We start from the raw sequence: 6,716 nt of genomic DNA on the forward strand, positions 1-6,716 counted from the left end.
ATAAATTTATAGTAGTTGAAAAGAAACTTAATATTGATAGGCAATTTTACAGTTATTACCCACAGTGCAACTTCCCATACGGGGCATCTCGACAGGATAGAATTTATAGAATACAACTGTCAAACGTATTGCTATTGCCATTGCCAAATCTGTATGTGGGCATTTGCTATCATAATATAATCATTTGCGCAAAGGTGTAGGGTAGGTAGGTTCGAGGTGATGTAGCGCATGCTTTGAGCTCTTGAAAAATTTATTTTATCATTTGCGAAATACCGTCGGGTAGGTAGCTGATGTAGCGAACGTTTTGAGCTCTTGAACTTCTTAAATCTTTTATGTGGAAAATAAAAAAGGATAAAGATCCTTTTTTTCACAAATATATTTCTGGGAAAAATTAAGAAGTCATATTTTTGGACTACGATGCAATAATTGCAGCATAACTATTATATACCAATTCAAATAATAAATTTAAAATGAGCAATAATATTTTTATTTATGCTTGTATATATATTTTAGACTTCGCTCATTCCCAACCCAATTTGCATACTTTTTCTGTAAATTAACAATATTAAACTAAATATTAATTTTTTGAAAAAATGTTATTTTGAAAATGTACTTTATTTTTATAATATAACACAACCGTCTTAATACTCGCTCTTCTAATTTTCATATTACCGAAATGAAAATGCCGTCGGCATATGTGCAAATACTAATTAGTTTGCCATATATTGTAAGCTATGGCGCGGGTGTTAAGGCCAGCAATACAGGTAGTATTCAATAAATTCTATCCTGTCGAGATGCCGTGATATATGCGCGCGTTCTCATTTGTAAACATGGTGTGCTCTCATTTGTAAATATGGAGTGGTAAAATACGTTGCTCTCACTTCCCTCTTCATCACGGTAGAGAAGGAGTAAGGTCACTATCTGCTGATGTTATGTAAACAAAGGCACGGCTGAGTGGTGCCACTGTAGAAACGTCCAGGGGAGTCCGGGGTTGAGTTTCTATTGGTATCCAAGATGGCCGACTTTTAACCGGAAAATGGTTGCATTGTGTAATTTTCTTAAAATTTATGGAAAAGTTGTCCCAAAAATATTGGTTTTATATAAAACTTTAATGTATTTTCAAAAGAAAATCCATTTATTTTAACATATATTCTTAAAGATGAGAACAATATGAGCAAATACATGAAAAATTAAGTTTTTTATTTATGCCTCTTTTTAACTTACCACAAGTTAATAAATGTTCACCACAGAAAAATGTTACGAACAAATAAGCAACCATGCCGAATAGTGGGGTTCAGATTATGCTCATTCACAGTCATATTTACATTTTTGCCGTCGCATTGCTAGGTAAGCTAAAATTAAACTTTTTTTCAAAAGATTTACCATGTATTTAAAAAATTTTTTTTATAGAATCAGCAGAGAAGCTAGTGTAGAACGTTTGATTATTTGTTTGCCTTAAACGGTAGTCCCAAACCAATTAGCTTTGTGCTTGAGGGTGGAAGCAACTTTTTGAAGAGCAAATACTACTGTGAGCACATTCGGAGGTTTATCAAGCTGTTGGGTAGGTTTTGAGCAAAATTGAATTTACATAATGCTAAACACTCAACAGCCACCTTGCAGACCAAAGCGTTACCAGATGAGCGAATTAGTGGAACAGAGCCATCGTGTTATGCGCAAAGATGAAAATTGGTAGCGATACCGACGTTATGACATGCGTTGGGATCCAACTTTCCTGTTGAAAGCCAAGTTCACTGAGCTTATCTGTCCTGAACAACCTATTGGTGAGCTGCATTTGAAACGTACCGATGTCGTTTGGATGTACAATTGACCTCCATAGAAGAGCAAACACCATGGAAATTGTGACCATATCGTGCTGCGCAATATTATGATGCCGAATTGGGAGAGTGGGAGGAACCAGCTCCACCAAAACGGAAAGAACATCGGGAAGAGCTACGTATGTTCGCATAAAACTACTATAATGGCAACAACTCTAACAACAGCCAAGCAAATAATAAAAACACTCATCAAATGAAAGTTGGTGGCGTTGGTGGCCAAGCAGCGATTTAAAAAGTGGACAATTCGTACAATTCGTCTTTACATCAAGTGAATTATGTATGTTCGATTATGAACGATGTGGAAATTGATAATTAAGCTTTAAAAAACAAGTAAATGTTATTTGGTTAATAATGAACCGCTATTGAAAATTAAGGAATTTGAGTTGAGTTAATTTCAAATGGAATATGTGTACTTCGAACAATCGGTGTATTTGTATAAACAACGTCACGTAGGTGTTAGTACTTTTTTAAATATGAAAATATATACTAGTAACTTATCGCAGTTATTTGTTAATTACTTTTGTTTTCATTATTGCATTTAGTTTTACTTTGTGAACAGCAAAACCGGCGGATCCTTTTTCTACCGCTTTTATAATTATAAGCCCAAATAAAAAGTAAATTATAACAAAATGTTTTATTTCAGTATATTTTATTTATTGTTTGTTTTTTTTTTTACATATTTTTGTGCCTATATTGCATTTTCCACACCACCATGAGGTATGGAACTAGGCGCGTTACCGATTTTTTTTGGGTGTTCCGTTCCCCCGGAGGCCTATTTGCACCCATATACCTTAAAACTAAATAACGAATATTTACTGAAAATAAATTAAAAGTAACAAAAACAATAAAAAGTAATTAGTATTTGGCTATAATTTAACTTACAAAATACTAACGTGTCGATCGATATGAACGGGAACGGGAAAGAAATTGATCTATGAAAATAATAATAAAGTAATAATTACATTAAAACTTAAATAACTTACTTTTAAAATGACCGTCCGTCCGTTTGAATATTTTCAAATATTATGCCAGTATAGCTACTGAGCATGGCAAAATAGTGTTGCGTTAGCTAATTTAAACTCCTTTTTACTACTATATCGATATTGCAAATTCAAAAAATAATTCCTTTAAGAATCATTTTTATTTAAAAACTTAGCTTAGAACTAAAAAATAATATGGTAAATCTGTTAGGATGGTTAAACACTCCATTTGGGAACGAGTAGGATTCCTGATCCTACGTATAGCTAAATTCTGACATATAAAACGTGTATGTAGTTTGTGATTATAAAAATTTATACTTAAAATATAGGAAACATGGCTATTATAATTAACTCTTGATTTATCTTACATATACTATATCATGAAGGTATAATTAATTTTTTTGATAACAGCTATAAACTTTACTCTATAACAAAAATTGAAAATAGTATTTATAAATGAACAAATAAAGTACTATAAATTTATAATTTAATATTATAGCATTTTCGCTTTCTGCAACCCGTTTTGACCTCTCGCCACCATTTTTCACCAGAGGTGGCCATGATGTTTTTATTGTGATCGTACACTTGACGGGTAGGTTAAGGACTGTGAATGGCTCTTTTACGACGGTGAATGGGACTTTCCCTACTCCTCTATACCATGCTCTTCATGTTTGCCCGCGATGATCCTCTCATCAAGCCCTCAAAATGTGCCCCGTGCCCGAACGGGCAAAACGTTACTGAGGGCTAATATGCCCACCCCTGATATACGCGATCATAACGCTTTATCGTAATCTGGCATGATGATATACGAGAACGAGTATATAAACGTATCCGTTTGTTCGAAATGACATTCGAATGAAAAATAACAACCATAATAAACAAATTTATGAAAATGTTGGTAAGTTTTCTTCAACTATATATTTTTTATAATTTTTAGAAATAAAGAACAAAAACAAGAACCAATGAATGGAATACCTTATTAAAAATATTAAAAAAAAATTAACTTATATGAAAAATTTTTGTATTTCAGTATACATAAAAAAAGTGTATTAGGTTAAACACATACATATATATTTTCAAATTAAATTTAATAAATAATATTTTATGTGGTCTCTTATCGTTTGGCCGATTGCCAAACATTAGCAAATCTTGACACTTTTGTGGAATGATACCTTCCTCTCTTGCCATATCCTAAAATTCTCCACCGTCTTTTTAAGATTCCAATGCTTCGTTCATCTACAAGTAAAATTTTGTTAATGAGGTTTCTTAATTTCTTTTTTTTATACCTGCTCTATTGCTACTATCTCTTAGTTATCTTCACTTTTGCTAGAGCTCAAATAAATAACAAAGTCGGATCCATTTTGATATTTAATTAGCTTTTGTTATTTCATTGAAAATTTCCAACAGTTTTGATTTTTATCAGTTTCACACCTATTGTAACATAAAAAACGATCCAAATGTGAGTTAAAAACAAATTACGATCCGTTTGCTATCATATGTCATAATACCAATCACCGCATACGACTGACGTGTCACGGAATTTTCTTTGGTATGTTTGCCGATTCGTGCACGGATGTAACGATTCGACCCCAGATAACGCTGTAGACACTAATTATATGGTACTCAGAAACCACTATTGTTATAAAGTTCAGCTAAGAACCAATTCAGCGCCTAATCAGGTAGATCTCTTTAAATACTACGTGTTTTATACAAATCTGAAAACTAACAACAATGAAAAAGTGCAGTTTCGACAGAGATTATTTCAAATTTATCAGCAAAGCGTCAGTAAGAGTTATGCGATTTCTGAATGAATAAAATGATAATTGAATTTTTTTTAATTCGCTTAAACTAAAATTATTATCTGACTAATTTACACGATTTTGCAAGATTTCGCCATGCAAAAATGACACTTGTTAATGTCGTCATTGAGGAGATTTGAAGCTAATCTACTCGAAATCTTCCTCTACGACTCTGATTTAGCATCATCTGTTTGTCAGTAACCAACAAATGAATAAAAAGCAATGCATCTGAATTCACCTGGAAATTAACTTTTTTTTGTAAATACATAAATATATTATTAAACGATGTGAATTTAATAGTGTAATCCAATCACTTCATATTTTTAGTGTTAAACTGTTGCCAAACATTTATATTGAAAAATGTTACGAAAAGAATTTAACATTCATTATTCGACGAAATCGTGATTAAATTACTTATATTACGGCTAAGTGATTCTAGCCTTATTGTTATATCTTAAGTAGGTAGGTAGGTAGGAGTGCAGCCCTATCGGGCTCAATTAGCACTTGATGTGCCATTTTGATACACTCTTCGTAGAACCTCCTGTATCTGCTATTATGTTTCACCTTCTCTCTCAAACGATTTTAAGGTTTCGATGAAACTACTTATGTCTGATATGCTTACAGTTGAAATCCATTCAAGGTTTGTTGCTTAATGGATTCCAAGTGTTTTGTGTCGAATCTGTGCTAGAGCTGGGAATTCGCAGAGAAAGTGGAAGATTGTTTCCTTGTTCCCTGCTACTCCGCAGCCTCGGCAGATGTCGTTTTAGGGCATACCCATTTTGGACGCATGTTCCCCAAATAACCAGTGCCCTGTTGTGGTACCTGTTACTCTGGCACGATTCCGATTACTTTGGCGGAGGGGTAAAAAACCAAATTTCCTTATAAATGGGGTATGTACGGATAGGGGAGCTTCTCCAGAGGAGGAATATCCAAAAATAATGTAAAAATTTGTAATATTTTTTAAAATATTCACATTTAAAAGTTCAAAAATTTGCACTAAGAAAACATGTTATTTCTCTATGTTTCACACAATTTTTTCACATTTTTTACTTTGTATATTTAAATACACACTCTAAGCTGTGAAATAAGCTTACATTTCACTTTTATTTTGCTATATTTTAACTAAATTTATTAATTTAAAAATCACTTAGCACACTCATCGTTGAAAAGTTTAGATTTTTTACAATTATGAGAAAAACGAGCCTTGCCACATCTTAAACAGTAAATATGTAGGATTTTTAACAATTTTTATGTTTGTTTTATCGCGTGATTCTTTTTTCTATATTAACTATAAAAAAATACTTTCTACATATGTATATGTGTAATACGTAATTTATGTGACTGAAGTACTTTGGGGTAGTACTCCTTTCTGCGTTGGCGGCTTCGGCCGCGCTTTAAAAAAATAACCCTGGTCGACCGAATACCCGGGGTGACTGAAGTACTTTCGCGTAGTACTCCTTTCTGCGTTGGCGGCCTTCGGCCGCGCTCTAAAAAAATAACCCTGGCCGAGCGAATACCCGGGGTGACTGAAGTACTATCGCGTAGTACTCATTTCTGCGTTGGCGGCCTCCGGCCGCGGTCTAAAAAAATAACCCTGGCCTAGCGAATACCCGGGGTGACTGAAGTATTATCGCGTAGTACTCCTTTCTGCGTTGGCGGCCTTCGGTCGCGCTCTAAAAAAATAACTCTGGCCGAGCGAATACCCGGGGTGACTGAAGTACTTTCGCGTAGTACTCCTTTCGTTATAAAATTTATACATTTTGGTTATTATATCTGTCTGATTTCAATTTATTTTTTATGATACATTGGTTTGCATTTTAGGTGACGTCTTTTATTGAGCTTAGTGCTCTCTTGCAGCTGTGAACTATATTGGAATTTGTCATGGGTGAAGACAATGCCAGGAGGGCCGCCTGGCTGTCCGTAAATATAGTTGCTTTATGTATATTTCCGTGGTTTTCTAATAGAACTTTGCAGGCTTTTTCTATGCCTAGTACTTCTGCTTGGCAGATGCTAGCCGAGTTCGGTAGACGTATAGAGAGAGATATGCCTAGATCAGCGGAGAATACCCCCGTGCCTACTCCGCAGTCCATTTTGGACCCGTC

At 34.1% G+C, this 6,716-nt stretch overlaps 1 long non-coding RNA gene across 1 annotated transcript; it reads left to right on the forward strand.

Moving 5' to 3' along the window:
- The first annotated feature begins 869 nt into the window (after nucleotides 1-869).
- Nucleotides 870-2,349, forward strand: LOC126765784 (uncharacterized). The gene is made up of 3 exons (XR_007668577.1): nucleotides 870-1,347; nucleotides 1,411-1,561; nucleotides 1,621-2,349. It is a non-coding gene; the product is annotated as an uncharacterized LOC126765784 (long non-coding RNA).
- The last annotated feature ends 4,367 nt before the right edge of the window (nucleotides 2,350-6,716 follow it).

This window comes from Bactrocera neohumeralis, unplaced genomic scaffold, assembly GCF_024586455.1.
Source record: "Bactrocera neohumeralis isolate Rockhampton unplaced genomic scaffold, APGP_CSIRO_Bneo_wtdbg2-racon-allhic-juicebox.fasta_v2 cluster11, whole genome shotgun sequence".
In the NCBI taxonomy this organism is placed as follows: domain Eukaryota; kingdom Metazoa; phylum Arthropoda; class Insecta; order Diptera; family Tephritidae; genus Bactrocera; species Bactrocera neohumeralis.